Source organism: Procambarus clarkii, chromosome 73, assembly GCF_040958095.1.
Source record: "Procambarus clarkii isolate CNS0578487 chromosome 73, FALCON_Pclarkii_2.0, whole genome shotgun sequence".
Lineage (NCBI taxonomy): Eukaryota > Metazoa > Arthropoda > Malacostraca > Decapoda > Cambaridae > Procambarus > Procambarus clarkii.
The window spans coordinates 23,289,470-23,316,026 of NC_091222.1; the positions used below are offsets into that span (position 1 = coordinate 23,289,470).

Genomic DNA, 26,557 nt, shown 5'->3' on the forward strand with positions numbered 1-26,557 from the left:
CCGTATAATATTATTTGACAAAGAACTAGTTAGTGAATGGAAGAAACAAATTGGTTTAAAGAAACAAAGAACATAAAAAAAATTGAGGTTAAGTAGGGGAATGAACACAGTGAACATACGGCGAACACAGAAAACATGTAAGAAAAAGTTGATGAATAGAGTGAGCATGCAGGGAGTATGAACTTATAGAGAATATGAAAACATGATAAGGAACATAGGGAATACAAGAATGAACACTGAACATGTGAAGAACAAGCTAAGAACATTGAGAACATGAATAATGAGTATAAAAGTTATACAGAGAACATATGATGTACATGAAAACCTGACAAAGAATATAGTGAACATACGGGGAAAATGGTAGAAAACAGAAAAAAATGAGAAAAACAGGTGAAAAGAATTGAACTGAGCATGCTGTGAACATTTGTAGAACATGGAATGAACACAGTGAACATACGGTGAACGCAGAAAACATGTAAGAAAAAGTTGATGAATAGAGTGAGCATGCAGGGAATATGAACTTATAGAGAATATGGAAACATGATAAGGAACATAGGGAATACAAGAATGAACACTGAACATGTGAAGAACAAGCTAAGAATTGAAATCAACTATTTTTTTCACATTATGCTAACACCATATGTCTATATGGTGAGAGATGTAACGAAGATGGACTAAGTCATACTTTATTTAAAAATGTCATTTTGGGCTGCAAAAGTTGATTGCGTTACGTTACGTTACGTTACATTGTGTTACAGAGGGCTAAAAGGGGTAGACGCCAATATTTTATATGGTGAGAGATGTAATGAAGATGGACTAAGTCATACTTTCATTTAAAAACGATATTTGGTCTGTAGAAAGTTGATTTGCGTTACGTTACGTTACGTTACATTGTGTTATAGAGGGTTAAAACTGGTATACCGTAATATTCATATGCTAAGAGATGTAATGGAGATACAGTGGTACCTCGCATAACGAATTTAATCCGTTCCATGTTCGTCATGTGAAACGGACGTCATACAAAACGAGTGTGCCCCATGTAACCAGTGTGATGCACTGTGTTTATTGTGAAATTCCCCCAGTGTGCATGACATCAAATGTTCTCCAAAATATAATTTTTCTTTGCAAAATGATAAATTACCATCACTGAACATGTCTATGTAAAAATAATTACCAAATTCCACTTACTTTGGGTGTGAGGGCGTGGACAAGGTGCGCTGTGACGTCATCAGGAGTTGGTCGCCCGTGTGTGAAGCTCCCAGACACGGTCGCGCAGGCCATTCAAGCACTGCGAGTTGCCACAAATATATTTTCAAATATTTTTTCTATGCATTTCCAATGCGGTTTTATTTGTTTTTTTTATCGTATATGATGCATATTTGTGACCTTTACAATATGTATACAGTAGAATGTTCATAATTTTCCATGAAACTGTGATACATGTGTCAGTAATGTGTCCACAATAAATGTTTAGTCACAATATTACGTGGTAAAAATTCACTAAAATTACAATATGTACAGTTTCACATACTATTTACACAGTAACACACAGTATTACACACTCAGTACTTTGGAGGTGCGTAATAGTCAACGAAGTAGTCCATGGTACACAGCGCGACTTTGCTCTCCTTGCACCAGCTACAGATAGATTTTCGTTTCCTGTTTCATCGTTCTGTGTGCTTGCAAATAACGCACTCGTGTGCACCCTTGGCTTTAGTACTTGTAGGTGATATGTAGCCAAGCTTGTAAAGCATAAGGTAGTATTGAAACGATTATAGGAAAAGCTCAATTTGTAAGGTAGTCTTGAAAAGATCGCTTTGTAAGGTCCGACACAGGAAGAGATTCAGCTAGCCTCAAAGAGTGTCCATCAGTCAGGAAGAGATTCAGGTATTCTTGAAAATATCAATGAACAACACCACCATGGAAGCCACTAGCACTGTTCATCTATGCTACTTGTATCAGATGCGTCATCATTGAACGCAGAAAACGATTCATCTATGTATCATCTATATAAATTGGAGATGGCAAGGGTGGGGCTCAGAGCTACAACTGGATACGCTCGCTGTATCATCCTCATAGGTGCTGCATCACTGGCATCCGACCGTTGTGTTACGCCCTTATTGCACCTAGCTTCACCAATGTTATGACCCTTATGTTCTTCAAACAATAGGGTCTGAATTGCACCGACTGAGCACAGTCTTTCAACACCGTGTGGGACAGGTGTTTGAGAGCCAGAGGCACGTGTGCTACAAATGGTTGCTCACGCAGTACTAACCCAGCCAGCAGCCCTTGTCTTTCATATTCGTTATAACAAAAGGTTCGTTCAGTGTTTGTCGGGTAGGCTGCTCCATTATGACAATCTTTCTTTGTTTCAAATGTGTTCCATTTGTTTTGTATTTGTCACTTACGTCTCAATAATGGAGCAGCCTACCCGACAAACACTGAACGAACCTTTATGGCATTTGTCCATTTTTCAAATTGTTTCAATAGTTCTTTTATTTTTCGTTTTTTTTTATTTAAGAAACATGGAGCAGCCGACCTGTAGACCACGGAACGAACCTTTTTGACATTTGTACTGGTTTTCAAAATTCTTCATTTTTTTTTTATTATTTACGTTTTTTGTATGTAAGAAACATGGAGCAGCCTACCTGCCGACCACCGAACGAACCTTTTGCTATAAGACAAATGAAAAATAAATATTGAACACATTTGAAGAAAGGAAAATGTCATAATGGTTTATTCAGTGTCTGTAAGATAGGCTTCTCCATTATTGAGACGTAAATGAAAAATACAAAACAAATGGAACACATTTGAAACAAAGAAAGATTGTTATAATGGAGCAGCCTACCTGCCAAACACCGAACGAACCTTTTTGACATTTGTTGTATATCAGACATTTCATTTCTTTTTTCCTACAAAAACGTCAATGCTTTGCAACATCTCGGCAGTCACCCTTTTATATTCCAGCATCATTAGCATCTTTAAACAAGAACAACATAATTTATGTGCATCGTCGGAGGCGTCTAAGAATGTGCAAGAAGCAGCGCGACCCCACCATGTGGTGTTGACGTTACTCAAACCAGCGTTCGTCATACAGGACGATTTGACACTGATCGGGCCGTTCGTTACCCAATATGTTCGTCTTTTGGGGCGATCGTTATGCGAGGTATCACTGTATTGTGTTTGGCTAAATGAGTTCACATTTCAATAATGATATTCGGACAACAGCCAGAAAGTTGATCTCTACGTTACTTAATGATGATATAATGCGATGCAATCGTGTGCTAATATTTTATTTGTGTTAGAATGTAAGGGCTATAGGAGTTTGTCTAGACTTGCATACATTTTCAAACGCTATTTATGTAGGCAGTAGAAAGACTGGTTTCCCATTACGCTACATTGACTGTGATACAAGAACTGAAAAACAGACTTAACCCAGACCTATTTCACTATTGACTCACCGGTCTTATTCTCATCGATTGGTGTTTACATTGGATGACGTAGGTCTTAAGAGAGACAGCCTTGATGGAGAAAGATCCGTGAACAGCAGCATCCGGAGAAAGGAAATGATGTTACTTTCCCCAACTACTAAATGATCTGGAGAGAGAGAGAGAGAGAGAGAGAGAGAGAGAGAGAGAGAGAGAGAGAGAGAGAGAGAGAGAGAGAGAGAGAGAGAGAGAGAGAGACTGAGAGACAGAGAGACAGAGAGAGAGAGAGAACAGCAAATTATGATTTGTTATAATAATAAGACTGAAGACCAGCTTATGACTGGATATCTTTAAAAAAATGCTATTTCAGCAAAGAATGGTGATACTAAAGCTTAGTTGAACATCCGGTCTGGGAAGGGGGCAGTGATGGTTCGGCCATGGAGGGGGTGGTAGGGGTAAGGGTAAGTGGGGGTGGACGGGGGGAGGGTAAGGGTCATCCCTTTACATTGACTATCTCAGTACGCCTCAATCCGCCGCGAAGGTGAGACCTTGACAAGATAGCCCCGCACAGCTGTAATGGATGGATGTAGGACGGAGAGGTGATGGAGATTGAGTAAACATGCATACATTTCATTGATCACAGTTAACAAGAACAATTTGTAGGTAGAGATCGCGTCTCCGTGACGATGTGAAATGTTTCTCTCTTTTAGTAAACGCTAACCTACTGACTTTGACTGAGTTTACTAAGTGAAGTGTCGTGTGGTGGACTTTAGAGAGGGAGAGAGACAGAGACAGAGACAGAGACAGAGACAGAGTGAGAGATAGAGAGAGAGAGAGAGACAGAGAGACAGAGAGAGAGAGAGAGACAGAGACAGAGAGAGGCACAGAGACAGACAGAGAGACAGATCGTTACTCTTAAAATGTTATTTGGGCAAAGAACGAACGAAGTTGGTATATTCTCCACGTTACATTAATGATATTGGGTAAAGAACGAAGTTAGCATATTGGTCGTGTTACCTTACAAGGATGTAAGGGTGAGAGTGAAGGCGGGCTTGAAAATTGACATGATGGTCATCCTCTGATGGGCTGACAGTCTAAGTGAAATGGAGAAAGATATGTGAACAGCGGCAGCAGAAGAAAGGAAAATGATGTTACTTTCCCCAACTATTAAATGATCTGGAGAGAGAGAGAGAGAGAGAGAGAGAGAGACAGAGAGAGACAGAGACAGAGACAGAGTGAGAGATAGAGAGAGAGAGAGAGACAGAGAGAGAGAGATAGAGACAGAGACAGAGACAGAGACAGGGATAGAGACAGAGACAGAGAGAGATAGAGAGAGAGATAGAGAGAGAGACAGAGACAGAGAGATAGAGTCGCGAACCGTAGCGAAACGCACTGGTAATGGTTGCCCGGTATGGGAGTGGGTGGGGATGAGGGGTGGGAGTGATTGATTGATGGCTGACAGGTGTGTCTGTCGGCAGGAGTAAGTACCTCGCGCCTCCTTACCGGAATCCACAGTGTATGGGGAGTCGTCATGGGACGAACATCAACACTCTGAAGACAACGAAAACCTTTTAGACAAAATGGCCTCCACTTCCGCAGGAGAGTGCCCTCTCGCTCTCTCACCCCTCAACACGTGCGACTTCCTGTAGGGGGGGAAGCTAATGGACCTCCCCGGCCTTCCTCTCAGGTATGTGGGTTCTCCTCTCCCTCCCCCCCTCCCCAAACAACATATCCAATATGCTGGTTCCCCTCTCATCCTCTAATCACGATCATCAAACTAATATTAACCTCACTCAGGATTAAGTCTATGACAAACACACATACATATTCATTTACTCCTTCCTCATATTCCACTCTTATCCTCGCGCCATAACTTCCGGGAAATTCCCCCCAAAAAACTTGAGGACGGGAGCGACGCGCGCCACCTGTCAGCTGCCCAACATGACCTCCCCTCTTTCCTGTCCACATACCCAAACACAACACGCTCACACGCGTCCGAAACGCGCCAAAACTTCCGGGAAATTCCCCCAAAAGCCTGTGTGACTAGACACCCGCGCGTCACCTGTCAGGTGAGAGCGTCTGAAACGCGCCAAAACTTCCGGGAAATTCCCCCAAAAGCCTGTGTGACTAGAGCGACGCGAGCGCCACCTGTCGGCTGGCACTCCATGGAGTGCCACCTGGCAGCTGGTGCGCGTCGCTCTAGTCACACTTTACCCTACTGTAATATTCCGGGAACATCAACTGAATTTCGGAGACTTGAGGCAAAGTGAAATTCACACCAGTTCCTCCATTTATCATCATTCTATTATGCAGGAAGTACCGCACGTCTATAGATCATCCAATAAGGTTAGCAAACTTCTAGATGTTACCACTGCTAGGCTTAGGCTTGGCTACATGTACCTCTGGGAGTTTGTAACATCTGTTGATGTAGATCTGACTAAATGTAAACTCTGTCAGCAGGACTACTCGCATACTTAGGGTCATTATATAATGGAATGTGAAAAAATCGTGGAATTCAGAGATAACACCATCAATGGTGTTCAAGAAATGTGTAAGTACTTCATTCATAATGATGTGCTGCCCAAAATCTTAGCGAAGTATCCAAAATTTGCTTACTGTAGGTAATGCATGCACATGACTTTAAAGCTGCCGCCCAGTTGGGTGGGTGTGGAGCACATGACTGTAAAGATGCCGTAAAGTTGGGTGGATGTGGAGCACACGACTGTAAAGCTGCCACCCAGTTGGGTGGGTGTGGAGCACACGACTGTAAAGCTGCCGCCCAGTTGGGTGGGTGTGGAACATGACTGTAAAGCTGCCGCCCAGTTGGGTGGGTGTGGAACATGACTGTAAAGCTGCTGCCCAGTTGGGTGGGTGTGGAGCACATGACTGTAAAGCTGCCGCCCAGTTGGGTGGGTGTGGAGCACATGACTGTAAAGCTGCCGCCCAGTTGGATGAGTGTGGAGCATATGACTGTAAAGCTGCCGCCCAGTCGGGTGGGTGTGGAGCACATGACTGTAAAGCTGCCGCACAGTTGGGCAGGTGTGCAGCAAGACTAGTAACTGTATGACTCACCATAGATGTATAGTGACTGTTGTGAGCCTCTTGTTAAATCACTTATGATACAAAAGATTATTGATGTGCGTGTATTTGTGTAGGTGATTGAATATGTATGTGAATGTGTGTATATATGTATATGTATATATATGTACATGTATGTATGAGTATGTGTACATGTATATATAACATTAATAATTGTGTAACTAGCGTTAAAAGATTGTTATTTGCTTAGCTAAACGAACTAGAGGGTTCAGTTCCTGAACCGATTATGTGCCTCTGTAATCCTTTACACCACCGGCCACGGGATGGGTATGGGATGCATAATAAAGAAAGATATTGAATTGTAACTTACCTTATCTCCTAAATGTCAACATATGTCAGTTCAGTTCATGCTGTTGATCTCAATTAGTCTTAAGTCTTAGTTTTTAAGGTGTTCCCAGATCTTGCCCAAAACGCTGTGCGTATTAGTGCTTTAGGCATAGTATATACTTGTTCTTTCTTGAAATTCAACATTCTACTTGTAACTCCCAACCACTCCCAGCACCACCACCACTCCCAACACCACCACCCCTTCCAACACCAACACCTCGTGGGAAGTAGGTGAATTTATATTTATCCTTGAGCTGTACTTGACCCCATACCCCATCTCGTGAGCTGTAGTTGCCCCCATACCCAAGCCCGTGAGTGATAGTGGACCCCATACCCATCCTGTGGAAGGGAGTGGACCCAATATACTCATCCTGTTGGTGAAAGTGGACCCCATGCCCATCCTGTTTGCGGTAGTGGACCCCATACAATCTTGTGGACAGCATTGGACATCATACCCATCCTGTGGGTGGGAGTGGACCCCATACCCATCCTGTGGGAGGTAGTGGACCCCATACCCATCTTGTGGGTACTAGTGGACCCTATACCCATCCAGTTGGTGGTAGTGGACCCCATACCTATCCTGTGTGCGGTACTTGACCCCATAAGCATATTGTGGTCGGTAATAGATCCAATACCCACCCTGTGGGCGGTAGTGGACCCCATACGCGTCCTATGGGTGGTAGTTAACCCCATACCCATCCTGTGGGCGGTAGTAGACGATATACTCATCCTGTCGGCGGTAGTTAACCATATACCCATTCCGTGGACGGAACTGGACCCTACACTCGTGCTGTGGGCGGCAATGGAGGCCATACCCATCCTGTGGGCGGTAGCAGACACAATTTTCATCCTGTGGGTGATTGTGGACCCCATGCCCATCCTGTGGGCGGTATAGTGGACGCCACACACATCCTTTGGGTGGAAGTGGAACATATACCCATTCAGTGGGCAGTACCACTACTGCACATACTCATCCTGTAGATGATAGTGGACCCCAAACCCATCCTGTGGGCAGTAGTGGACCCCATACCCATCATGCAGGTGGTAGTGGATGCCATACACATCCTGTGTGGTAGTGGACCATATGCAGTAGGTGGTAGAGGACCCCATACCTATCCTATGGGTAGTTATTGGGCCCAGACCCATCCTACAAGCGGTATGGACCCCTTACCCACCTAACAGGTGGTAGTGGACTCTATACCCATCCTACAGTAGGTAGTAGACACTATACCATCCTGTTTGCAGTAGTTTACCCCATAGACATTCCAACGTAACATCGTTTTCTGTTGACGTTCCTACAATACATTCTTAAAAGATTTTTAAAGCAGACTAGTGTATATAATGTTGATTGGTGAAGCATTATTATATTATGTAATAATTTATAGTCCTTATTATAATTTACTAAAAACAACTAATATTTCTCAAAACTAAACTACGAACCTTCAATAGGATGTAGCTGATCTGTAATATTTTAAGAGCATAGACAACAGTATGTAAATTTCACAACCCACTTGGGACCTGAAAACTACAATTTTCATTATAATTGAACCAATCATGACTATTCTGCTGTCTACGGCGATGGACGGGTACTGTGAGACGTAAATTGGTACGTGAGGAAGAGTTTGGGCCTTGGAAAAAATGTAACTGGGAATATACCACATATGTACTAATTCATATTCAACACATTAACTTTAAGCATTAAGTCATATATGTGCTGTCTTGTGCGAGAGCAGGTTGTCATATGATTTGTTCATAAAACAATAAACAAATAGTTTTGCTGTTATTACACTAAATACACAGGTTATATATAAGTATCTGCATGTTTTGCTCACCATAACGAACCACTAAGTTGGTATTGTAAGTCAAAATGCAACGAGGAGTGACCACCACACACCAGCCAGCCACTCGCTGCCACTCCCTCGCACAGCGATGGTTCACACATTTTTTATATAAATATTGTATATCACAATACACACTGTTCAATAATATTACTGCAAAAAAAAACATAGAAAAATCAGAGACATTGAAATAATTAGGTAATATCTTTGTGGCAACCCCCGCCTGACAGCTCGGGTGGAGCAGACCTCGTCTAGTGACTGCTCTGTCAACGCCTCTTTTTTGCCAGATTTTCCCACCCGATTGTGGCCAAAATATGCTACCTACGATTTTTTTTTTATTTTTCCGTGATCAGGGAACACAAATGAACACTTTTATATGACTAAAGAATTTTTTGTATTTTTGTTGTTGTTGTGCCTGTGGGTGTTGAAGCCATTATGACCCTTAGCAGCCCAAGGGTTAATATCACCAATTAAATTTGTGACAATTTGAACAAAGAAGTGTGTTGACTGGATCATTGTGTACAGGAGGTTGATATGGCAGCACTCTCCAGGCGACAATAAGATAAGGTGTTGAGTGACTTGGATAAGTCACTCCACAACATTGTCGCTTGGACAGTCGACTTCCGATGGCGTCACTTGCTACATATTTACTTCTAATTTCGTTATGAAATTATATTATTTCAGAGTAAAAATAGGTTTGATCATGTTCTGCATTCAACACCAACATTATAGTGAGTAAGTATACCATATTTTTCATTACATACATAATGCTAGCGGGATTTGGGTAAATTTTGGTGGATTTGGGTAGAATTTGGATAATTCTATGGACCCACCCAACCTAATCCTTACCTAACCTAAACTTTACCCAACCTAAACCTTACCCAACCTGAACCTTACAAACCTAAACCTTACCCAACCTGAACCTTACAAACCTAAACCTTACCCAACCTGAACCTTACAAACCTAAACCTTACCAACTCTTACCAAATCTAATCCTTACCCAACCCAAACCATACCCAACCCAAACCATACCCAACCCAAACCTTACCCAATCCAAACCTTACCCAACCCAAACCTTACCGAACCTAAACCTTACCAAACCTAATCCTTACTAAACCTAAACTTTACTCAACCTAAACCATACCCAACCTAAACCTTATCCAACCTAATACTTATCCAACCTAAACCTTACCAAATCTAAACCATACCCAATCTAAACCTTACTCAGCCTAAACCTTTCCCAAATAAAACCTTACCCAACTAAAACCTTACCCAACCTAAACCTTACCCAGCCCAAACCTTACCCAACCCAAACCTTACCCATCCCAAACCTTACTGAACCTAATCCTTACTGAGCCCAATCCTTACCTAACTCAAACCTTACCCAACCTAAACCTTACCCAACCTAAACCTTACCTAACCTAACCCTTACCCAACCCAAACCTTACCCATCCCAAACTTACACAACCCAAACCTTACCCAACCTAATCCTTACCGAACCTAATCCATACCCAACCCAATCCTTACGCAACCTAAACCTTATCCAACCTAAACCTTATCCAACCTAAACCTTATCCAACCTAAACTCTACCCAACCCAAACCTTACCCAACCTAATCCTTATCGAACCTAATCCTACCCAACCCAATCCGTATCCAACCCAAACCTTACCCAACCTAAACTTTACCAACCAAAACCTTACCCAATCTAAAACTTACCCAACCTAAACCTTACCCAACATAAATCTACCCTAACCTAAACCTTACCCAACTTATTCCTACCCTAACCTAAATCTTATTAAACCTAAACCTTACCCAACCTAAACCTTACCCAAACTAAACCTTTCCCAAACTAAACCTTACCCAAACTAAACCTTACCCAACCTAAACCTTTCCCAACCTAAACCTTACCCAACCTAAACCTACCCTAACCAAAACATTACCAAACCTAACAAAGCTTAAACCTTACCAAACCTAATCCTCACCCTACCTAAACCTTACCCAACCTTACAAGGGTAAGGTTGATTCAAAAACAACATTCAACAAAATTAAAAAAATCCTCTCCGGCTGTGAGTACCAGTGCTTGCTGCCCGCCCCTGCCTGCTTCCGCGCCGCCTGACGCAAGTTTCAGCCACAACATATATTCCAGTCCATTCTCGACCAATCATGTCTCCCAAAAACAGGACTGCGCAGGTAAATAAGAGCAACAATTAAAGCCCCTAACAAGGCATCCATCCCGATAAACACTGACAGCCTTCGTGTTTCTCTGTCTGGAAGCTCTGGGGTCCGAGGTGGCGGTGCTGCTCTCCCCTCCACCCCCATCTCTGAGCCAAGGAGCTGTGTCCTCTCAACCCTCTCCTGATTCCACGCTTACATCCTACTTTACAAAATTCAAGGGTGCTTCTGGTCCATCACTGGATTTCCCTAACTAGGCTGAGAATCAGTGGTTCAAAAAGTCGTGCCTAGTCCTTGAGACTCAAAATATGATCATCCTGAGTCTTCAAACTGAGAATCAAGCGAACTGCGTGAACCTTCATCAACAACAACAAGAAATAACCCTTCTTCGTGAGGATATTAGAAACTATAAGGCTAGCCAAGATCAACTTCAGCATGACTTGAATGATCTCCATGAAAAAAACATACGTCTGAAAACTAATGAAGCCATAAAAAAAACAAGAGGAAGCTCTTAACAAAATGACTGTATGTATCAGTACATTATCCGCCCAACATTCCATCTCCCAGGATGAACAAGACCAGCAAAAGCTGCTGGACTCTGTTGTTCTGTCATCCCAAGATATTCCTGTGGAACGTGAAGGTGAAAAGTGTATTGAAATAGTTCATGCTCTCATAAAAAAAGACAAATTGCATGTCACTCTAAATAAAACAGACATTATTGCTGCCTACAGAGTAGGCAAAAAGAATCCAACAGGACCAGCGTAAAATTCGCCTCAAGCTAGCTTCCCAAACCATAAAATCGCATCTTGTCCAGACAGCTGGATCCCAACGAAAGCAAATCTACATCAACGAGTGCTTGACTAGAAAAAGACAGCAACTCCTCCACCGCCTGCATCAAATCCGTTATCAAAACGCAGAACCCAAAAACCCAAAACCCAAAACCCAAAAACTGCGATTCATCAGTGCTTCGTTAGAGATGGCATGATTAAAGTGAGAAAGACTTCAGGAGGTAAAATGTTTACAATTGCTAATGAGGATAACCTCAACACTTTCCTCTCCCAATGTGGTTTGTCTCGCCTTATTATCACTCTCATTAAGTCAACATAATTAACCCCCTTGTCACCTAGAGCGGGCTAGGTATCCAAAGTCTCTTTGTTGCACTTTTTTAAATTAAATTTCAATTCAATTTTTATTAATCATTTATTGGACTTAGTTAATTGAGTGCATTAATATTTTTTTTAGTTCTTACTAATTATAGGAACATAGCTAAACTATTTATAGTTAATAATCATTAGATTAAATTTGCCTATATTTATTATTCACCTTTTTCTTTGCTTTCATTTATTACCTAGGATGCCTAGCCTCGCCATACTCCCTTACTCCATTGTACCCCTTGGTTTGCCTGTCTCAAAATGCAAATTATTACATACAGTGTACCTGAGAGTACTTGTAAGCAATCTACCTCATTTTTCTTTTTTTTTGTGTGTTGTTCATTTTGTGTTTGTCTTGTATAGTCTTGTTTAGATTTTTATTATTTCCCCCCTTTTATATCAAAATTTTATTTTGTAATTCCCATTCTATGCCTTGTTTTCCTACAACCAGCCTTCTTATGCAAACAAGTATAGACCCAGCCAACCAGCAAACACTTCAATGATGTTAGTGCCTTCATTGAAACTATTGGCAACAAATTCTCTTTTATTATACTTACTGAAACGTGGTTAAAAGAGGATACTACTCAACTCTTTAACATGCCGAACTACTCAGCAATTCACAACTGTCGACTAATTCAGAGAGGTGGTGGTACTGCTCTTTACTACCACCAGGAACTAACATGCTTAAAAGTAATTAGAACCAGAGACTACTGTGGGAGTATATCTTCGCCAGTTTCAGAGTCTAGGTGCTGAGTCTGTCCTGACTGTGGGAGCAGTCTATAGAATTAGATATAGAATATATCTAATATATAGATATATATAGATATAGAATATAGAATATAGAATATATTATATAGAATATAGAATATATAGATATAGAATATAGCAGTCTATAGAACTGTTTTTTTTAAGAGCGCTGTTTGTTGACATAATTGTATTTGTGCTGCTTTTTCATCTATGTTTTCATTTCTTGTTTTCATTCTACTCATTATGCTCAACTAGTATTAAGCTTGTCATTTAAGTTTATCATGCCCGAAACGCTTTGCGTAATAGTGGCTTTAGGCATTGTATGTACTAGCTCTACCTATAAGTCAACCAATCTTTGTAAAAATTTATTGTATGTATGTACCTTACCTAAATAAAAATTATTATTATTATTATTATTATTATAATTCCTAACACTGATGTGTTCGAATTCAACTCTAACCTTAGAAATCTAATACTAGATAACAGACTGAACAAAAACCATCTAATTATCGCAGGGGACTTTAATATTGACCTCTGCGAGCCTGAAAACCCTACTGCTGCCAGCTTCCTCAACTGTATGAATTCCTGCTTCCTCATACCCTTAATCACAAGACCTACTAGAATCACTGATAGTACTGCCACAGCTCTTGATCACATCTGGACCAACATAACCTGGTCAGCTTACAGCCTCTGATACTGTTATTGAATTAAATAGGTTCTTCTCTTCCATTGGGTCATCCCTTGCAAATTATATTCCATCTTCTAGTACTGATGTTCAGGACTATCTTACAGGTAACTATCCACAGTCTCTGTACCTAACGTCTGCAAATTCCAGTGATGTTAATGAGATAATCCTTTCCCTTAAAACTAAGTCTAGTCCCCTTGAGGAGATACCAACTTTAATTTACAAAAAAGCCTCCAGATTTTTAGCCCCTGCTATTGCATTGCTCTTCAACAAGTCACTTGAACTCCAAACCTTTCCAGATATTCTAAAAAAAGTGAGAGTAACCCCTGTCCCCAAATGTGGTGATCTCACAGATGTTAACAACTACAGACCTATATCAATTCTGCCAAAATTGTCAAAAATATTTGAAAAACTGATCTACAAGCAGCTTTACTCTTATCTAGCCAAATACAATATACTTAGCTCTTGTCAGTATGGCTTGAGACCCCAAAAAAGCACTAATGATGCACTTATTAGTATGATCAACTTAATACATGCAGCTCTTGATAAAATTGAGCTCCCTGTTGGTTTATTTGTGAACCTGCATAAGGCATTTGACACTGTCAACCACCAAAACCTTCTTCTTAAATTACATCATTATGGAGTCAGAGGTACAATATACAATAATTGCAATACAATACCTCAATACCTCAAATCTTACCTTACTGACAGGCTCCAGTATGTTTCTTTGAATAATTCAATTTCTCCCACCCTACCCATCAACATTGGTGTTCCTCAGGGCAGCATACTTGGCCCTCTACTCTTTCTCATCTACATTAATGACCTTCCAAATGCCTCCCAACACCTCAAACCAATTCTATTTGCTGACGACCCAACCTTCATTTATTCCAGTCCTGACCCCCTTGCTCTTAATGTCACAGTGAATACTAAGCTAAATAAAGTCCATCTTTGGCTAACTGCCAACAAACTCACCCTCAACATTGACAAAACTTTCTATATTTTGTTTGGCAATAAATCCTCAAATCAAATAAATCTCAGGATAAATAATACCCAAATTTGTAACAAAATACACAGCAAATTCCTAGGCGTTCTCATTGATCACAAACTGAATTTCCAGGGACACATTCTAAATATATCAAAAAAAGTTTCAAAAACTGTTGGCATTCTTTCTAAGATCAGATATTATGTACCTCGCCCTGCCCTGGTGACACTCTATTACTCCCTCATCTATCCTTATCTCAATTATGGTATCTGTGCTTGGGGTTCTACTACCCAAAATCATTTACGTCCTCTAATTACTCAACACAAAGCTGCTATTACGACAATATCCAACTCTGGCACCAGACATCACTCAGTACCCCTTCTCAAATCTCTAAATATATTAGATATTAAGTCACTGCACATCCTCTCTTGTGTATTATATATATATATATATATATATATATATATATATATATATATATATATATATATATATATATATATATATATATATATATATATATATATAAAACGCTGAACTGTAATGCCAATCCTGACCTTAAAAGATTCATTGAAGGTTGTAACAGAACCCATGAGCACCACACCAGAAACGAATACCTTTTTGATATTCCAAGAGTACGACTTAATCAAACTAGAAATGCTCTACAAATCAAGGGACCCAGAATGTGGAATGACCTTCCCAATTATGTTAAAGACTGTACCTCTCTCAACCAGTTTAAGATAAAAACTAAGCACTACCTAATTAACTCCCTGTAACCTTCCTTACCCTTATAATGTCAACCCATGTCTGCTATTTTTAAACAATGCTGTTTGTCAACCAAATTATATTTTTGCTGTTTTCCTGCCATGATCCCCCTTCTTTTTTTTTTTTCTCAACACATTTTATACTTTAATCTCAATTAGCATGCTATATTAAGCTGGATTAGGGCATGGCTATACCAAAGGAAACAGAGTTAGTATAAATGGAGTCAAGTCAGAGTGGGAAAATGTTGCAAGTGGAGTGCCTCAAGGCTCTGTCCTGGGACCTCTGTTGTTTATAATATATATAAATGATTTAGATTCAGGTTTGAGTAGCAACATTTGCAAATTTGCCGATGATACGAAAATCGGTAGGGAAATTAATTTGGAGGAGGACTCACTATCACTTCAAGTTGATCTAGATAGGGTTTTGAAATGGTCGAAGGATTGGCAGATGCAGTTTAATGCTGATAAATGTAAAGTTCTGAAGCTAGGTAATGATGATAGAGTTACAAGATACGAGCTAGATGGTGTTGAGATTGCGAAGTCGGATTGCGAAAGGGATCTGGGAGTTATGATTAGTAAGAATTTAAAACAAAAGGATCAATGCATGAATGTTCGTAATAAGGCAAATCGGACACTCGGATTTATTAATCGCAGCGTTAGTAACAAGACACCTGGTGTGGTTCTTAAGCTATATCTTGCTCTGGTTAGGCCCCATTTAGATTATGCAGTTCAGTTTTGGTCGCCATATTATAGAATGGATATAAATTCACTTGAACGTGTCCAGTGTAGGATGACTAAGTTAATTCCCCAAATTAGAAATCTTTCATATGAAGAAAGATTAAAAAATTGCATTCACTGGAAAGGCGAAGAGTTAGGGATGACATGATAGAGGTTTACAAGTGGATGAATGGACATAACAAAGGGGATATTAATAGGGTATTAAAAGTATCAACACAAGACAGAACACGAAACAATGGGTATAAATTGGATAAGTTTAGATTTAGGAAAGACTTGGGTAAATACTGGTTCAGTAACAGGGTTGTTGATTTGTGGAACCAATTGCCGCGTAACATGGTGGAGGTGGGGTCCCTCGATTGTTTCAAGCATGGGTTGGACATGTATATGAGTGGGATTGGGTGGTTATAAATAGGAACTGCCTCGTATGGGCTAATAGGCCTTCTGCAGTTGCCTTTGTTCTTATGTTCTTATGTTTTAGTCTTTAGTGTTTTTCGTGCCCAAAACGCTTTGCGTAATAGTGGCTTCAGGCATTATATGTACTAGCTCTATCTATATATTCATCAATATCTGTATCACCCCTTGTATGTATGTACTTTACCTAAATAAACATTTGAATTTTTTTTTAATTTGAGGTAACCTTAGGCAACCTAAACCTAGGCCAGTCTAACATGTGATGTCATATACAAGACTGTTCACTGGACATTAAAACCTACCTAATATGGGCTGTGCAAGGTGGGACTGACTCTGCAAGGTGGGGCCAACTGTGCAAGGTGGGGCCGACGATGCAAGGTGGGGCTGACTGTGCAAGGTAGGGCCGACTGTGCATGGTGGGGCCGACTGTGCATGGTGGGGCCGACTTTGCAAGGTGGGCCGACTGTGCAAGACGGGAATCTTCTTGAGGTTATCTTGAGATGATTTCGGGGCTTTTTAGTGTCCCCACGGCCCGGTCCTCGACCAGGCCTCCACCCCCAGGAAGCAGCCCGTGATAGCTGTCTAACACCCAGGTACCTATTTACTGCTAGGTAACAGGGGCATAGGGTGAAAGAAACTCTGCCCATTGTTTCTCTCCGGCGCCCGGGATCGAACCCGGGACCACAGGATCACAGTCCAGCGTGCTATCCGCTCAGCCGACCGGCTCCCTTTGTAATGTAATATTATGGTGTAATAACAGGTGGGGGGGGGGAAGACTGTGTATGGAGGACAGAAAGTAGGGCACCATCTTTTAACTCACCTCCACAGGGTTAAGGAGGTCCATGATAAAAGTTGTTATCTTGTGGTGTGAAGAACGCCGATAACGGCGTAAGTTATAATGACCTGGACTCGAGACAAATCACACCCAGACAATATGTTCTTTATGGTAGACGTAGTTTGGTAGAAGGTGTTCCCCTGGTGACGACTGCAGGAGTGTTGAGAGAGAGGTTTGAGCCCGGCCGTGATGGCTGTGGTTGTTGTGTTGATTTAGGGGCGACGAAGCTGTGGTTGTTGTTGTTTTGGTGCGGATCTCGGACCGTCGCTTCTCTTCCGCGTCTCGCAACCTTCACGTTTTCTATGGTTGCTTGTCTTGGAACTTCTAATTGTATGCATTGCTTATATTAGTTGACCGGGATATTTTGCCTGTTAAACTCATTAACGTAACCCTAAGCTACCTATTGACCTATCGTAGGATGCAAGCGACATATCTGGGAAACTCTCTGGTACCTGTTACTGCTAGATAACCACTGAAGCACACCTCACTTCTTTCCTGGATGACTGTGGGATATCAGCTGAATAACCAGAACATAATTTGTAGTCTCACATACAACCAAAGTGTACTTAAGCTCTGCCTTTCCTTTCCAAAGGTGTTTATTTTTATTTTTATTTTTTTTTTTTTTTTGTCATCTTTGCCTGTTTTATACTCTTAATTATTTGTTCTTAGTTAATCCCCTTGTCACTAAACCTAGGGCTTTTTATTACCCTGTTAATTAACAATTACTAAGCTAATTATCTTCAAGATCATTTTTTTATGATTATTATTTTTCTTATTATTTTTTATTTTACATTTATATTGTCAGTCTCTACTGATTTTTGTTTTTTTATTTTATGTAACTTCTGTGTCCTCCCTGGCTATCTATTGGATCTTTATTTTACTTCTAAATTGTTACTATTTTGTTGTATTTGCTTTTATTCTTGTGTTTTGCTTTATCGTGTATCTTGTATCGTGATCCCTCTGCATCTCTATGCACACTGATATTGATCCTGATCAAAATCTTCTGTCTCATATCTACACCAACCAGCACATTGATCATCATTATTGCAAGTATTTCACAGCACACCAGGCTAAAAACAAACTTCAAAATAGCACCTGTCTATCAGTTTATAACCAAAATGTTAGATCACTTGGTAAACATTTTGACGATTTAAATGCATTACTCACAGCAATAGGTACTAACCTATCGTTCATTATTTTAACAGAAACTTGGCTAAATAAAGACTATACCCAACTCTACAACTTAGCTGGTTATAAAGCCATTCATAACTGTAGGCCTAATAAAAAAGGTGGTGGCACAGCTATATATTACCGAGATACATCTAAATGCCGAGATACAGCTCTGGATCTCTTAAAAGACAAATTGCAGCTCATTCTAAACAAATCTGACGTTATTGCTGCCTACAGAGTAGGCAAAAAGAATCCATCAAGTCAAAACCAACGGAAAATTCGCCTGAAGCTGTCTTCCCAGTTCACGAAATCCAATCTAGTCCGGACAGCTGTAGCCCAACGGAAGGGATTATACATCAACGAGTGCTTGACTAGGAACAGACAGCACCTCCTCTACCGCCTGCGTCAAATCCGTCAAAAAAACCCAGATGCGATTCATCAGTGCTTCGTTAGAGATGGACTGATAAAGGTGAGAAAAACCGCAGAGGGCAAAATGTTCACAATTACTAAAGAAGAGAACCTCAACGCTTTCCTCTCCCAATGTGGTCTGTCTCAGCTCATTATCACTCCCAGTGAATTAACTTAATTAACCCCCTGTCAACTAGTGGGGCTAGGTTTCCTAAGTCTCATTGTTTCATTTTCTGACTTAATTTTTAACTTACTCTTAACTAGTCATTTACTGAAATTATTTAATTGAGTGCATAAATAGTTCTTCAGGTCTTATTAATTATACAGTCATAACTGAACTATTTATAGTTAATAATCATTAGCTTAAATTTCCCTTACTCCATTGTACCCCTGTAAGCCCCTTTTGAGTTTGCTTTCCCTTAAAACCAAGTCTGGTGCCCTTGAGGAGATACCAACTTTAATTTATAAAAAAGCCTCCAGATCTTTAGCCCCTGCTATTGCTTTGCTCTTCAACAAGTCACTTGAACTCCAAACCTTCCCAGATATTCTAAAAAAAGCGAGAGTAACGCCTGTCCACAAATGTGGTAATCTCACAGATGTTAACAACTACAGACCTATATCTATCCTGCCAAACTTGTCAAAAATTTTTGAAAAACTAATCTATAAGCAGCTTTACTCATATCTAGCCAAACTCAATATACTTAGCCCTTGCCAATATGGCTTCAGACCCAAAAAAAGCACTAACGATGCACTTATTAGTATGCTTAACTCGATTCATACAGCTCTTGATAAAAATGAGTTCCCTGTTGGGTTGTTTGTGGACCTGCGTAAAGCTTTTGACACTGTCAACCACCAAAACCTTCTTCTTAAATTACATCATTATGGAGTCAGAGGACACTCCCTACAATACCTCAAATCCTACCTTACTGACAGGCTCCAATATGTTTCTGTGAATAATACAATTTCTCCCACCCTACCCATCAACATTGGTGTTCCCCAGGGCAGCATACTTGGCCCTCTCCTCTTTCTCATCTACATTAATGACCTTCCAAATGCCTCCCAACACCTCAAACCAATTCTATTTGCTGACGACACAACCTTCATTTACTCCAGTCCTGATCCCCTTGCTCTAAATGCCACAGTAAATACTGAGCTAAATAAAGTCCATCTGTGGCTAACTGCCAACAAACTCACCCTTAACATTGACAAAACCTTCTATATTCTGTTTGGCAATAAATCCTCTAATCAAATAAATCTCAAAATAAACAATACCCAAATTTGTAACAAATTAGATGGCAAATTCCTTGGCATTCTCATTGACCACAAGCTTAATTTCCAGGGACACATTCTAAACATATCAAAAAAAGTTTCAAAAACTGTGGGCATTCTTTCTAAGATCAGATATTATGTACCACGCCCTGCCCTGGTGACTCTCTATTACTCCCTTATCTATCCATATCTCAACTATGGTATTTGTGCTTGGGGCTCTACTACCCAAAATCACTTACGTCCTCTAATTACTCAACACAAAGCTGCTATTAGGACAATATCCAATTCTGGCCCCAGACATCACTCGGTACCCCTACTTAAATCTCTGAATATGTTAGACATTAAGTCACTGCACATTCTCTCATGTGTATTATACATATATAAAACGCTAAACTATAATGCCAATCCTGATCTCAAAAGCTTCATAGAAGGTTGTTTCAGAACCCATGAGCATCACACCAGAAATAAATACAGTTTTGATATTCCTAGAGTACGACTTAATCAAACTAGAAATGCTCTACAAATCAAGGGGCCCAGAATGTGGAATGACCTTCCCAACCATGTTAAAGACTGTACCTCTCTCAACCAGTTTAAGTTAAAAGCGAAGCTATACCTAATAAATTCCCTGTAACCTACCTTACCCTTCTATTGTCAACCAATGTCTGTTTTTTTCTTTAAAGAGCGCTGTTTGTCGACATAATTGTATTTGTGCTGCTTTTTCATCTATGTTTTCATTTCTTGTTTTCATTCTACTCATTATGCTCAATTAGTATTAAGCTTGTCATTTAAGTTTATCATGCCCGAAACGCTTTGCGTAATAGTGGCTTTAGGCATTGTATGTACTAGCTCTACCTATAAGTCAAACAATCCTTGTAAATATTTATTGTATGTATGTACCTTACCTAAATAAAATTGTATTGTATTGTATTGTTGTACATTTATCTGCAACAGTGTTATTAGTGACAGAGATGACTACTGTGAATATACTTTTGCTCAGTTTACAATTAAATCCCTTAAATCCTCTTTGACTATTGGAGCCATCTATAGATTTCCCAATACTAACATAGCTTCTTTCTCAGACAACCTAAGGAATCTTATTATATACAACAATCTCAACAAAAACCACATCATTCTGGGAGGAGATTTTAATATTGACCTGGGTCAACAAAATTGCTCTCAAGTTTACTATTTCCTTAACAGCATGAACTCCTGTATGCTAATCCCCACAATCACCAAACCTACCCGAGTCACTCAAACATCAGCCACTACCTTGGACCACATATGGACAAACATAACAGCTCCCCTTGTATCTGGTATAATCTACGACAGAACAACTGACCACTATCCTACCTTTCTCATAGCGAACATGGACATAACACCACCAAAAAGCAAGAAACTTTCATTTAGGCTACACAGTGAATCAGCTTTAGACAATCTTACAGAGGCACTTTACAATATTAACTGGGATTCTGAATTCAATAATACCCATGATATAAATTCATTAGCTAACCTCTTCCTCTCCAAAACTCTAAGCCTCTACAACCTTCATTGTCCCCTTCTTACCAAGCAAGTAACTGACAAAAGATTAAACAATCCATTGCTCACAAGTAGCATTCTCAACTCAATCAACAAGAAACATGAATATGAAAAGAAAGTTAGGATTGGCCTAGTTTCAAAGGAAGTAGCTAAAAGGTACTCATCAATGCTTACCAGTATCATAAAAAGGCAAAACTTGCATATTATGTGAATAGATTCAATGAAGCAAAAGGCAACATGAAAAGCACTTGGAAAACTATCTCTAGTATCCTAGGAACTAAACAACACTCACATAACCAAATAAAACTCTACAAGGATGGGGATATACCGTCAACTGATTTAGAAATGGCAAATGAATTTAATAGTTTCTTTTCATCGGTTGGTGCTAATCTTGCCAGTAAAATCCCACAGACTCAGACACATATTAACACATATCTCTCAGGCAGCTATCCAAACTCTCTTCTCCTTTCACCAATCAGCCCGGCAGATGTTGTGTTCATCATACATTCTCTAAAAACCAAGGCAGGGAACACCAGTGAAATTCGACTTGAGAATGGTCCAGGACGGACCGAAACGTCGTCGTCCCTTCAATTTCTAGTGTGTGGTCTGGTCAACATACTTCAGCCACGTTATTGTGACTCATCGCCTGCACCAGTGAAATTCCGTCCATTGTGTACAAGAGAGCCTCCCATGCCCTTGCCCCACCCATAGCACTACTGTTCAACAAATCTATAGAGTATCACACCTTCCCTGATATCCTCAAAAAAGCAAGAGTAACGCCAGTCCATAAAGGAAGCAATCCGGCGGACATAAACAATTATAGACCAATATCAAATCTACCCATTCTATCAAAAATATTTGAAAAAATTATTTACAAACAGCTCTATTCCTACCTCGTAAAATTCGACATACTCAGCCCCTGCCAGTTTGGCTTCCGGTCCCAAAAGAGCACCAATGATGCAATCATTAGTCTCCTTGACATTATCTACTCAACCCTTGACAAAAATGAGTTTCCGATTGGACTCTTCATTGACCTAAGAAAAGCCTTTGATACTGTTAATCACAACTACCTCTTACTTAAACTCCAGCATTATGGAATCCGAGGCCTTGCCCTTGACTACATCCGATCCTATCTTAGTGACAGACACCAATATGTAACCATCAATGATACAACTTCTTCCACTCTACCAATTACCGTTGGAGTGCCACAGGGCAGCATTTTAGGACCTCTTCTATTTCTTATATACATAAACGATCTGCCTAATGTCTCTAATATTCTCAAACCTATATTGTTTGCTGACGATACTACCCTTATCTACTCAAACCTCAACCAACATACACTAAATAATGTTGTGAATAATGAATTAAAAAAAGTCCACTTATGGATGTCAACGAACAAACTAACATTAAACATCGAAAAGACTTACTACATCTTATTTGGAAGCAAATCATCAAATGCAATTCAGCTACAGATAGACAACATTAACATCAGTAATAAAAATGATGGCAAGTTTCTTGGCCTATTCCGAGACAAGAGACTCAACTTCAGCACCCACATTCAACACATAACTAAGAAAGTCTCTAAGACAGATGGTATACTCTCCAAAATCAGATACCAAGGGACAAATCAAGGGACCCAGAATGTGGAATGACCTTCCCAACCATGTTAAAGACTGTACCTCTCTCAACCAGTTTAAGATAAAAACTAAACACTACCTAATAAATTCCCTGTAACCCACCTCACTCCTTTATTGTCAACCCATGTCTGTTATTTTATTATTATTATTTTTTTTTAATCAACACTGTTTGTCAACCTATTGTATTTGTTCTGCTTTTTCAGTCATGTTCCCCCTTTTTTTAATCTTTATTTGTATTTGTTTTCAACACTTTTTATTCTTTATGCTCAATTAGTATTAAGTTCTAGATATTAATGTTTTTCTTGCCCGAAACGCATTGCGTAATAGTGGCTTTAGGCATTGTATGTACTAGCTCTATCTATATATCAATCCATTAATGTAACATCACTTGTATGTATGTACCTTACCTGAATAAACATATTTATTTATTTTATTTTTTATATTATGTTCCTAACTCTGCTCTCCTCTCACTATATTATGTACTAATCTACCCCTATCTTAATTATGGTATCTGTGCATGGGGGCCGGGCCGGTCTACCACTGCAAACCACCTTAATTAAGCCCATCATCACACAGCAAAAATCTGCTATCAGAATAATAACTAACTCTGCTTTCAGACAACACTCAGCTCCCTTGTTTAAATCCCCAAACTTGCTAAATATTAACTCCCTCCACACATTCTCTTGTGTCAACTACATTTACAAAACCCTGTTCTTAAATGCAAACCATGCTCTGAAACTCTCCCTGGACAGATGTAATAGGACCCATTATCACCACACCAGAAATAAATATCTCTTTGATATCCCCAGGGTCAAACTTAATCTGTGTAAACACTCTATGCAAATTAAGGGACCTAGTCTATGGAACTCACTCCCTAGTGAATTGAAAAACTGTAAAACTTTTGCCTTATTTAAAAGCAAAACCAAAAAGTACCTAACTTCATCTTCTTAGTTTCCTACACTGAGCTTTAAATTTGCTCTGTACCTAGTGTTACCCAATCTCCTAATTTTTATGTAATATCAAACAACCTTATCATTGTGTTCATTGCTGTCTTCTTTTATGTGCTAGCCATATGCTGTATTGTGACTACCAATTTTTGTCAACTACCATTCAAGCTGTCATTGCAATCAATCTTATATTGTTTCTGCTGTATTGTGCCTACCAATTTGTTGTCAACTACCATTTTAAGCTGTCATTGCAATCAATCTTAGCTACCTATGTGCTTTAATATACTGTACCTACAATTTTCTCTCATCTTCTTTTTTTTTTTCATTTCATGTAATCTGTTATCATTTTTTTGTCTATAAATTTTGCAAGTATTTACCTCCTTAAAATTTTCTTAGATTAAGGACCTGCCCGAAACGCTGCGCGTGCTAGTGGCTTTACAAGACTGTAATTACCATATTTGTATCCTCACATTCCTTATGTACATTCTTGTATATGCATAAATAAATAAATAAATAAATACAAGAAGATACATTGGATTTATGAGATTACACATCAATGATGTTTTTACATTCTTGGAAAGCCACTAACACGCATAGCGTTTCGGGCAGGTTCTTAGTCTAACAGATAATTTTAAGTAGATTATTTCTAGCAAAATGAAAAAATGATAACAGGTACATTGTACGAAAATTTGACGAAGATTAGTAGGTACATTATAGTTAAATTTGACGAAGATTAGTAGGTACATTATAGTTAAATTTGAGGATTATTCAACAGAGTACATTGTAGCATAATTTGAGGAATATATCTAGGTATAGTGTAATAATAATAATAATAATAATTTTTATTTAGGTAAGGTACATACATAAAGAGATTTGACAAAGTTTGTTGGCTTAATAGATAGAGCTAGTACATACAATGCCTAAAGCCACTTATAAAATAAATAAATATATAAATATGTTTATTCAGGTAAGGTACATACATACAAGTGATGATACATTAATGGATTGATATATAGATAGAGCTAGTACATACAATGCCTAAAGCCACTATTACGCAATGCGTTTCGGGCAAGAAAAACATTAATATCTAGAACTTAATACTAATTGAGCATAAAGAATAAAAAGTGTTGAAAACAAATACAAATAAAGATAAAAAAAAGGGGGAACATGACTGAAAAAGCAGCACAAATACAATAGGTTGACAAACAGTGTTGATTAAAAAAAATAATAATAATAAAATAACAGACATGGGTTGACAATAAAGGAGTGAGGTGGGTTACAGGGAATTTATTAGGTAGTGTTTAGTTTTTATCTTAAACTGGTTGAGAGAGGTACAGTCTTTAACATGGTTGGGAAGGTCATTCCACATTCTGGGTCCCTTGATTTGTAGAGCATTTCTAGTTTGATTAAGTCGTACTCTAGGAATATCAAAACTGTATTTATTCCTGGTGTGGTGCTCATGGGTTCTGTTACAACCTTCAATGAAGCTTTTGAGGTCAGGATTGGCATTACAGTTCAGCGTTTTATATATGTATAATACACAAGAGAGAATGTGCAGTGACTTAATATCTAACATATTCAGAGATTTGAGTAAGGGTACCGAGTGATGTCTGGGGCCAGAGTTGGATATTGTCCTAATAGCAGCTTTGTGTTGGGTAATAAGAGGACGTAAATGATTTTGGGTAGTAGAACCCCAAGCACAAATACCATAGTTGAGGTATGGATAGATGAGGGAGTAATAGAGAGTAACCAGGGCAGGGCGGGGTACATAATATCTGATCTTAGAAAGAATGCCAACAGTTTTTGAAACTTTTTTTGATATATTTAGAATGTGACCCTGGAAATTCAGCTTGTGGTCGATGAGAACGCCAAGGAATTTGCCATCTAATTTGTTACAAATTTGGGTATTGTTTATTTTGAGATTTATCTGATTAGAGGATTTATTGCCAAACAGAATATAAAACGTTTTGTCAATGTTAAGGGTGAGTTTGTTGGCAGTTAGCCAAAGATGGACTTTCTCTAGCTCAGTATTTACTGTGGCATTTAGAGCAAGGGGGTCAGGGCTGGAGTAAATGAAGGTTGTGTCGTCAGCAAATAGAATTGGTTTGAGGTGTTGGGAGGCATTTGGAAGGTCATTAATGTAGATGAGAAAGAGGAGAGGGCCAAGTATGCTGCCCTGAGGAACACCAATGTTGATGGGTAGGGTGGGAGAAATTGTATTATTCACAGAAACATACTTACGCAAAGCGTTTCGGGCAGGAAAAACATTAATGACTAAAGCTTAAAACTAATGGGTAAAAAGAATAAAATGTGTTGAGAACAAATAAAAATAGAGGTAAAAGAGGGGGGAACATTGTTGAAAAAGCAGCACAAATACAATTACAAATTATTACAGAAAATTGCATTCAAACA

The 26,557-nt window shown here is 39.4% G+C and overlaps 1 protein-coding gene across 1 annotated transcript in view; it reads right to left on the reverse strand.

Annotated features, from left to right (window-relative positions):
* The window catches only part of LOC138356528 (zinc finger protein 271-like), a 58,266-nt gene extending 40,828 nt beyond the window's left edge, over nucleotides 1-17,438 (reverse strand). The window contains exon 1 of the mRNA XM_069312693.1: nucleotides 17,164-17,438. The gene's annotated coding sequence lies outside the window, so the exon portion shown is untranslated. The remainder of the gene's footprint in view (nucleotides 1-17,163) is intronic.
* Between the last annotated feature and the right edge of the window lie 9,119 nt (nucleotides 17,439-26,557).